We start from the raw sequence: 11,301 nt of genomic DNA, 5'->3' as shown, positions 1-11,301 counted from the left end.
AACAATAGATAAAAACAGGAACAAAGAACAAAAGCATGCATAAAAATAATACGCCAATAGAGACAAAATATCATAATAAATGAAGAATAATGCTAAAAAACTATTTATAAATTTATATCCAGAAAAATGTAAGGCAAAGTCCATATGCAGATACAAAATATCCGGGACAGGATTGAAAAAAAAAATATTTACATAAAACTAAGCAGTCTACTGGGAACTTTTTTTACATATTTGTTTTACTTTTTATAAAAGCAGTTTATTTATACGGAATAGTCCATAAGCTTCATTTCAATGTACTTATATTTAATCCGAGATTTTAAAAAATTACATATTTCTATTTTGTTTCCAACTGGACAATAATACTGGATTAATTCTCCTGTAACCCAGACTTCCCTTGTTAATAATTCAATGTGAAAAACAAAAAGAAACATTCTACCATTATGAACATGTTCAGTAGCCACTCATCTGCAACAATGTTATCTACGAGTTCCGTATCGAAAACCCGATTTTTTTTTTCCTTCTATTTCTCTCGCACCCATTGCTTGTTCAGATGAATTAAATCTCAACCAGCACTTCTATCGCCACTTATTGGAGTCATAACAAAACTTTCACGCCTAGTTTGGCGATTTAGCATTTCTATCAACAGGTCATGAGCTCCACTTAACAAAAAAAAAAAAAAAAAATGGTTTTAATTTTCTTTGTGAAAGGCGGAATTCGCATTCTCTTTTTTTGTGTGTGTGTTTGCATTCCAGCCGTTCAGCAGAGCATAGCCAATGATTTTCAGCTTAGCCACTTTGAAACACAAAACAATCAGGTTCAACTTATAACCCGACATTTGTTTTCCGCCCTTGTATACCCATTCGAAAAAAAAATCAATTATTGAATTGTGTTCCGCTCATTGTTATTTAACGATGCATTTTGTCGAGTTTGTTCGATAATGACAGATATTTACCATAATGTTTTAATGATTGAAGGAAATCTGCTTTTGTACTTATTTTGCATTGATATTTCACTTGTTTTAATTAACTGTCTTCAAAATTAAAAGAAGATTTCGGAAGTTCACCAAAATTACAATAAAACAAATTGTGTTTTCGGGAAATTAATTAAGCGATTTTGTCACGCATATTTTTACGATTTTGTTTTGCAATAAAAAATAATAAGGAAAAATATTTCAATACATTTACCAGAATGTTTCATCTCATAATCTATTTTCTTGAAAAAAATGTTGTGCGAGCTGCTACATGAAAATTTTTTAAACGGTAATAATATCATAAAAAAGCAAATAACGATATCAAACGAAGATATAAATTATGCGCACTTTAATTGATTAAAATAAGTACCACTTGAAATGAATTCAATCTCTGGTTATATTAAAATATTAATTAAAAGTTACTTTAAAATGATGTACATAATTGTGTTTCACTTACTAAATTATGTGTATCTTTCAAACATGAGACGTGTAGTGCTAAAACATAATTTTCAAGTTCTATTCTATGTTTTTGTATTCGCATTATACGTTTTCTATGAAATGCTTTCTTGATGTTTTCGAAACTCAAATACTTCTTTTCATTTTACCTAACATTTAGATAATGTACATAATAGTGTTTCACCAACTAAATTATCTTTTACCTTTAAACACAGGATGTGTGGGGTTAAATCATAATTTTCAGGCTTTATTCTATCTTTTGCCATTCGCATTATACGGTTTCTTTAAAATGCTTTCCTCATTTTTTTTATTTTTTTTCATTTTGATTTCTCATTTCTTCTGGTCCACGTTGCACTCGTAATTTCACTCTGTAATTGCAATACGGGATATAATTAACAAATATTCCGCTACTTATTTTCTCCAGATTTTAAAATTCTCCGGATGGTACAGTCAACAAATATTATGTGAAAAGAAAATTCAAGTTCCAACAAATTATAGGAGATGCTATAAGCCTGATTCTTCAACATACAAATCGCCTATTAGATCGAGATATTTAAAAAAACAATAGTTTTAAAAAAATATTCGAGCGTTTTTCAACTTTTAAGAATAAGAAAAGTCGTAAAATGGCGAAATACAAAAATTAAAAAAATAAGGAAAGGACCGTGTGAACTTTAAAAAAACAATAAAAACTTTTAATTTTACTTTAAAATTTAAATAAAAGTGCAAAATTTAAATCCGAATTTCTTTACTCAAACAAAAGTAATAATAGCAAGTTTCTAAAACCAATCATCAACTTCTTCAAAAACAGACATTACAAGAATTACTTTTTACACCCTATAATTGAATTTTCAAGCAGCAAACATTTCTTCCTAATACTCCTCTTCACTGTAGAAAAAAAATAATGATACGAAAATTAGATAAAAAAGAAAAGATGTTGGCGAGAACTATTGGTAAAACAAACACTACGGATGCAGTGAACCGTTCACTTCAAAAGCAATTTAATTGTTGTCAGAGCGAAAGTAAGTTGCACGTGGGAACAAAAACTAATAAGTAGTCTGTATGAGGAGACGCGTAATTATATTGAAAAAGCATTTGTGATTGAATATATGGGAATTTGAGGTTGAGGGGGAGGTTTTGATTCTGTCCTCAAATATTTTTTCTGGAAATTCCCTTCGCATCTTTTCCACTCAAACATCTTCCAGAAGTGTTTTTGTTGGTTGCATTGTCTAAAATATAAAAGATCCACTAGATGCATTTTCACTTTTTCTCAATATCAAAAGTTAAAAAAAATAATGCTATTCGACTGAAAATAATATTCTTTGTGTTTCAGAATAATTATTCTCCAAACTTGATTTTTCTGTTGTCATACAATAGTTGTATGAAAGGAATGCAATTTTAGATTAAGGTGATAAATATTAAGAAAATAAGGAATTATTTTCTGTTATATTGAGCATTTGTTTTCTATTATTTGTAAACTTAATGTTAAAAACTGATTTGTTTCATTTTAGTTTAGAGATTACTACTTGATTTTGAACTCGTATATTTTTTGATAAATTTTACAACACACTTATTGCTAAGAGAAAAAAACATTTTCTTTAATGTTAGTATTGTATGAAAAATATTATTCATCTGGTATTTTCCTATTTTTTTTTTCGACTTTAGAAAAGAAATAAAGGAATGAAATTTGTTTAAGAATGATTTCATTTACGATTTCGAATAATTGTTACTGAAAATTTTAATTGATACCATGCATTATCAATTAGAAAATCGCAGTTTTTTAAATTTGATAAATGATTTGAAAATAAAGATTTACAATAAGCGTTTTTTGTCATTTACATGTTTAAATTTACTGACTGATATGTTATAGTTTTAAATAATTATTAATTAAAATTTAAATTAATTATAATTTAAATGAACTAATTTTAATTTAATTATAATTTAAATTAATTATAATTCAAATTGATTAATTATAATTTAAATTAAATAATTTTAATTTAATTATAATTTAAATTAAATAATTATAATTTAAATTTAATAATTGTAATTTAAATTTAATAATTTTAATTTAATTATAATTTAAATTCATTAATTTTAGTTCAATTAATTATAACTTAAATTGATTTTTGTTTAAATTAATTAATTATAACTTTAATTAATTAGTAATAAATTAATTAAGTATTGTTTAATTTAATTAATTATAACTTTTATTAATTATTACATTTACATTAATTGATTGTTGTTTAAATTAACTAATTATAACTTTAATTATAAAATTTAAATTTATTGATTGTCGTTTAGATTGACTAATTATAACTTTAATTATTAAATTTAAATTTATTGATTGTCGTTTAGAAGTAAAGTAAAGTAAAAAGAAGTAAGTAAAACTACTAAGTAAAAAGAAAGCTGAAGAATTATTCTCTTGGTGAATGTTATTTTGATGAAAAAATTTCCTGCAATATTTAATTAGAAAAATTAAGTCTGAAATCTGGTAAGCTATCTTCAGAGATAATTAAGATTTTTAACTTTAAAATTTTATTACTTATAAGTTATAAAGAAAACGAATTTTTATTCCAAATGATATTATTGCTTATAACTATAATATAAGTAATATGTTGTATTACTTATTATTATTATGTATTACTGTTGTATCGAAGAAATCCTCAATCTTTCCTGATTTCAATTTCATTAAAGTATTGTATACAACTTATATTGGAATCTTTTCACCATAAATATTGCACAATAAATAATATTTTCTTTAAATTAAGTATAATTTAAGAATCACTGATAATGATACATTTAATATGTAATAATGAAGGCATTTTAAGTGAAACAAGAATCAATTTGCATTTTAAAATTAATGGTTAAATTTTAGTTACGTTTGAATGTATGATTTTGATCCTGCCTACTCTTTTAGGATAATTAGTTTTTAGCTTTTATTTATTAAACATTTTAAATATTATAATTTCTTTCATTAAAATTCTTAAAAAGCTAATTTAAGAAATTGAAAATTCAATTATTTGGTTGTATTCTTATGCACATTGCCATGGTTAATTTTATTAGAAGCTATTAACTAGAAGCATTGTACTTGTATTTATTAGATAAAATCTCAAAATAAGAAAAATAAATTAACTCAAGTGAGGTCAAAAATCTCTGCGAATCAAGTCTTTCTTATAATGATGAAAGAGTGAAAAGAATAAAAATATATGCATATTTCACTATCCTACTTTCATTCTTGGAGAAAATGCACTAATAATAACTTCCGTTTTTACGTTTGTAACGACTGACCTACTCGCCTGACTGATGGACTATTATTAATACAAAAATTAGAGATGTGTTGCCTTTAAGATTCACATGACTAAGCGAGGACAAAGGTTTTTCCATGCATTTGATCGAAATGTGAATATCTGATGATGAATTTTTATCAATAAATATTTCGTGGATGATGAACATAAGAATAAAATAGATAATATCGCGAGACTAATGACCACATTTGCACATACAAAGGCAAAGAAGGAAATAAAATATTTTCTCAACAGATTTAATTATTATATTTATTTCTTTTCTTCTTAGTTTATATATATCTTAATAATTCATTAATGCAAAATGTTTGCACTTTGACGATTGGCAGCAAGCGGGCAAAAAAAAAAAAAAAATATCGTCTGCATAAAATACTTCAGCGTTTCGCTGGCTTTTGAATAAGAATTGAAAAAGTAATGAAGGTTACTTCGTAATATTTTTTTTTCTTTTCTTAAACTGTACAATCTAGTTTGTTCCGGATAGAGCAAGCCTTTTAAACACGACAAATTGTGTTTCGGAGAACTCTTGTAACAGGTTTGAAGCTATTATTATTTATCTATCGATATTAATCAATTAAAGAAAAAACTCACAAAGTCAACAATTTATTACTGTTTCATATTTCTCTCGGTGCAATATTGATTAAGAGTCTTGAAATCTTTTTGAATATTTTTATATTAGATATATTCTTTTTCCAAACAAAGTACAAATATTTTTGCCTTTACAAATAATTATTTTCTAATCAAAGAATTCTTATGCGTCGAATATAATGTAGTTCCGTTTAAAAGCTGAAATACTTAATGCATTAGGAATTAAAATTGCTCTTGATTTAGGAAATTATATATCTCTGATAGAAATTTTTTATTGTTTTTGAATATTTTATGAAAAAAATGTGAAAAGCCTATGCATTTTTTTCATATTTGATTAGAGTTGCAGGAATTCTTTCAACAAAAAAGATAATCTTTTTTAATATTTTGTATGGTAAATTGTTTTTTAAAACTTTTATTTCTCCCTTTTATATATCTGTTTAAAATTAGCAATTTTTGCAATAATTCTATTTACTTTTTGTGATTATTTTGTCAAGACTAAATAAAATAAACTAATAAAAATTAGACATGCAAATTATTAGTTTTATAACAGGCGTATTTATTTTATTTAATGAAAAAATATTTCATTTATGAAACTTTGTAAATACTATTGCTTTTAATTATTATTTATAATCAATAATTTTATAATTAAAATGATATTTCTATTTTATGGAAATAAAATGAAAATAGATATAAAATCGGAATTAAAATAGAATCTTTTTCAACAATTTTAAAAAGCGTGTAAATGGTTAAAGTTTTGTAATATATTAATGTAAAAACTTTTTTTAACGAAAATTTCCAACCAGTGTTTTTTTCTCTCAATTTTCGACAAATGTATCTTTGTAAAAAAAATTGCTATTTTTCATTAATATACAGTTCTATCAAATTCATTTATTTGCATATAAAATGGGTTTCTTAGAATCATCTTTGAATGCATTTTTCCATCATTCTTTTTGAATTTAGTAATATAAAAATAGAAATAGAAATTAGTTTTTATCACTTTTTATAAAGCAAGCTTTATAATTTTGTCATTAAAGAAAGGGATCAATTCCTGAATCAAGAAAATTCAACCAACCGTGCCCCGTTTTGATTTTTGAAATTGCTTGCACATTCTGGTAAAAAAATTTTTTTTAAAAAAACTGATGTCAAATGTTATCCCAAATAAATGTGCCATTAGATTTCAAGAAGCTAAATTTCATGGTATATACTTTTGAAGATGGTTCCCAACTGCAAAACTGCGCTCAGTTGTGACATGTGTGTGTGTGTGTGTGTGTGTGTATGTGTGTGTGTGTGTGTGTGTGTGTGTGTGTGTGTGTGTGTGTGTGTGTGTGTGTGTGTGTGTGTGTGTGTGTGTGTGTGTGTGTGTGTGTGTGTGTGTGTGTGTGTGTGTGTGTGTGTGTGTGTATATAATTAAATGGTATTTTTCAAATTAATATTTTTCCCTTTTGATGAGTTCCTTTTTTCTCATGCCAAACTAAAACGTATATTGCCATAAGTTTTTTTGTCATCTGATTAATTTCAGCATTGGGATATATTTTCAAACGGTTCATCATGGAAGACATCGTGTTATAAATTTATGTATATGAAATGTTATATAATGAAATACTTATGTATATTATGTATAGAAACAATAATATTTTGAAAAGAACTATTTTTCTAATTATTTATATATAATAATATTTCTTGAGTTGAAATTTCATCACTATTGAATTTGAAAAGTTTCAAATTTCACATGTTTTTGCAAAGAATTTCTATTGAATTCGACTTTTGTTTTTGTAAAAAAACGAAACTTGGACATTTGTTTTTGTAAAAAAAAAAGTGGGGGAAAATAAAATTTAGACTGCTTTTTTTTTTCTTTTTCTTGACTATAAATTATCAACAAAATGCCAGGAATCAAAGGTAATATTTTCGAAATATTTTTTTTAAAAAAACTTCAGATCGAGTGTTAAAATTTTATTCACTCGATATATTTTATAATATTTATATAATATTTATAATATTTAAATTAAAATTCCTTTTAATCAATAGGCCTTTAATCATCTGAACTGAAAATTATATTTCACACAAAAACATGCGTCTGATTAAAATCATAAAAAGCATTCTCTTAAATCAACTTTCATATATTGTCGCTCCATATTTTATATTTAAAGAAAGGTTGAAATTATGTTTTTATTCGGAATTAAATCTTTATTTTCTCATATTAAAAAAAGTTCCATTCACTATATACTTTTCGTTTTTTTTTAATTCTCTTTGGACTAAACATGTACAAAGCTTTGTGGATAAGTATACAATTAGGAAAATTATGCATAATTTTATTTACTCTTCCTCCTTGTATGTATTTGATCTATTATTTTTAATCTAAACTCAATATTTTTATTTCATTTACTCCTCATTTATACCAGTCTTGTTGTTTTGATCGGAAAGATGGATTCGTGAATCTTGTATACACGATATACTTTGGAAGTTAATACCAAGCTTCTGGAAAATATGTATGAAAAGTTTGTTTTTCAATCGCAATTATTGAACAAATATTTTCATGCGGGATCACACAATGCTTACATATTTATTTACAATAAAAGTGCTGGAAAAAATCCTTTATTATATGCATATATTTATGTTCTGATAATCAATCAAAATGGTTAATTTATAAATCATCTCTTTTTTTTATAAGCAACACAAAATGAAGTGAATACCAAATATTTTCTTTCTTTATTATAAAAAAAATAATTTTCTCTATTTAAAATATCACTGCTGTTTTGTTGATGGTATCAGTTGAATAACATAGTATTTAGTCATGCTTATTCCACACGATATATGGAGGTGGAGCAACACCTTTTCACTCTGAAGGATTTTTTTGTTTTGTTTGTTGATGTATGTTTTTTCCCTTCGCAAAGGGAGTTGCCTCCAGTTTCTAAGAGATTCGCTTTCACAGGTTATTGTGCAATTAGTGCGTAGGCGCATCTTGCAATCGAATTTTTTGTACCCATCTCTAACTATTAATATTTTTAGCCTCCAGTTGAGGCTGAAATAAACGAAGTGTTGAATTAGGAAATAATGAGCTCCTTCTTTTAACTAGATCATGATTCAGAAGAGCGCCACAAATGATGCATACATAGATTAACTGAAGCTCTAATTTTGTGATCCATTTTTATTTAAATTATTCCATTATAATTTAAAGGTTATTTATTTACAGTGTGTAGGTGAATAGCTTTAGCGAAATAAAAAATAGAACAATAAGCAAAAAAAAAAAAATAGTAACTCTTAAAAATAGAAGAGTGGCGAAACCGAGCAACAATTATCTTGACCCAATTGAAATAATATCACAGTAGTTGTTCTATAGAAAGAAATACCAATATGAAAATGATATTTTTAAAAATAACTTTTGATATTCAAAAAATTTATAACAAATCACTATTTTCTAGAAATAAATCCAAATAGTTTCTATTTCAAATTGATCGTATAAATCAAATCTGCATAATTATTCTACTTCTAAAAAAATCAGGGTCAATTTTCGGTTGAATTAAATTGCAATATTATTTGTTGATATGAAGTAAAAATAGAACTGAAGTACAAATCAAAAGATTTTTAAAAATTTATAGGAAAAATTTAATAATTGAAAATGAACCATCACATTAAAAGTAAAAATAACAAATTTTGTTATAATTTTTATTTAGGAGTTCCTTGCATCTTTGTTTATTTATTTTGAAATGTAAACTAACTTAATCGATATATATATATATATATATATATATATATATATATATATATAATTGCCATGGTCATGTGTCATATAGGTATTGAATTATGGCTTCTTAAACTTATGAAACGGAATTAAATCATTCAGAGACGCTGTACTTTTTATAATTATGTGAGTTAAGTGTAATTTTTGTATACAAAATTCACATAATTCATAATTTCAAATATTCAGTGAATTCTTAATTGATTCAGTAAGACGGTCCGTTCCTGAAAAGGAAGATGTCTTCAAATTAGTTATTAAAATTCCAAAGCGTTAAGGTGTTAAAGAAATTGCAATAAAGGTTGCATTTCGATTTTTGTTTTCTTTTTTGAGCCTCTTACTGTTTAATTATTTTATTTTAAGCAACAGTTTGAATAAAAAAAATAAAAGGTATTATAATAAGTTCAAGAAACGTCTTAAGTTCAAAGTTTTCAAAACATTGGTCTAAGTAGCACAGCTCTGAACGATATGGAATTTCCACAAATAAAGAAAATATTACAGCAATAAATCTTTTCCTTAGCATTTCCTCCTTATTTATAATACGAAGCGATTCAGGTTCACGGTGTTATGTCATTGGACTCTGTTCAGCATATTCTATCCTCTATAATCCAGGTTACATAAATGCGATACACAATATCCATTGTGGCAGTGTTTCCAAATCCTACATTATAAACAAAAACAATAGAGCCTGCGTACACTAAAAACAATTTCGTGCATATCATATCTATTTAAAACCCTCCATGTTTATATGCCTTTTCATAAGCCAGTTGTTGGTGGAGGGGTCACTTTTTTTGTCATTCAGCTCTCATCTGGGCGCTGAAGAAAAGGAGGTTCCTAAGGTCCCGACCCTCTAAGCGCCGGCACATCGATTGACCCACATATTTGACTACCAGAGACCTGTTTCACATTGCCTCTGACTTGTTTGAAGTTAATTTTGAAGGAGTTCTAGACAACTTTCTCTAAAAACCGGTTTTTGAAAAACTTTTTACTACTAAAAAATGGTATTCGGTGTAGTCTTCTTTGCTTTTGAAAAATTTAGGTCTCCTACAGATCGAAGGTTTTAGAACTGGAATCATAAAAGATATGATTTTGTCGATGTTATTGGTGAATCTTTTGAAAGTGACAGGATAACTAGGATCAATCATTTCCCTAAAAAGAAAATAATTAGAAAACTTTAAATCAAGTTAGAGAAATCTGTGTTAACTTGAGAAAGATTTGAGTTTAAAAAAGGGAAAATCTTTCGAAATTTCTTTTGACTCGAAGGTTTAATGCGTTCGTCTTCTTATTACAAATGTTAAATTTACCTTATACATATGTTTTATATAATTTTCTTTGAAATTGGCAAACGAAGCACAATGGTTAATTTATCATGTTTAATTGAAAAGGAATTGACAGTAACTGACAAAGAACTATTGAAAAATGTTTTTGAAAGGCAAGCACGTAAATTCAATATTGACTCACGTTTCTTGATAATATATTGAAATAACGTTGCTAATAGAGTTAGAATAATTTTGTAAAGAATAATTTTAAATTATCTTGCCACAGGAAGATTTTTTTAAAATTTTCTAATTAAGGAAATTGAAATGCAAAATAAAATTGCTACAAGAACAATTCTTAGAACATTGCATGATATATTTAAACTCAACTAATTAAATGTACTTTGTAAATGTTGACTGTGTAATTGATGTTCTAATTAAACTGTTAATAATTTTTAATGAAATAGTTTTCTAAAAGGCGATTTCATTTCAATACACAATTTTATTTATTTACTTTTAAATCTACAAATCATTTATCTGACATTTCACTAAAATTATTTAATCTTTATCAGTATTTAAAAAAAATTATAATATTAATAATTAATATAATTATAATATTAATTATATTATTAATAATTAATAAATTTAAAATTAATTCTTTCATAAAAAAAAAGTTTTTTATGAAGTAAAAAACATTTTTGAGTCAGTTTTCGAAGTCAAAAATTTTGAGTTTATATACTCAGAATTTTTGAAATTATAAAATCAAATTTATAGCAAGGAAGTAATAAATCTGAATTTATAACTTTCTTGTCTGTATTTCTTGTCTTTTAAAAATTTAACTTTGCACTACTCATAAAAAGAAGCTTTAAATTTTTCTCGAATATGGCGGTGAAAGATTATAAAATGTTTGTAACTAATTTTTATACTACAGTTATTTTTATAGAAATATTTATAAATATATTCTTAATTGAGTTTAAAATATTCTAAATTGAAAAATTATTT

This window comes from Argiope bruennichi, chromosome 10, assembly GCF_947563725.1.
Source record: "Argiope bruennichi chromosome 10, qqArgBrue1.1, whole genome shotgun sequence".
Taxonomy (NCBI): Eukaryota; Metazoa; Arthropoda; class Arachnida; order Araneae; family Araneidae; genus Argiope; species Argiope bruennichi.
The sequence above is the reverse complement of the archived record's forward strand: the minus strand, read 5'-3'. Positions refer to the sequence as shown.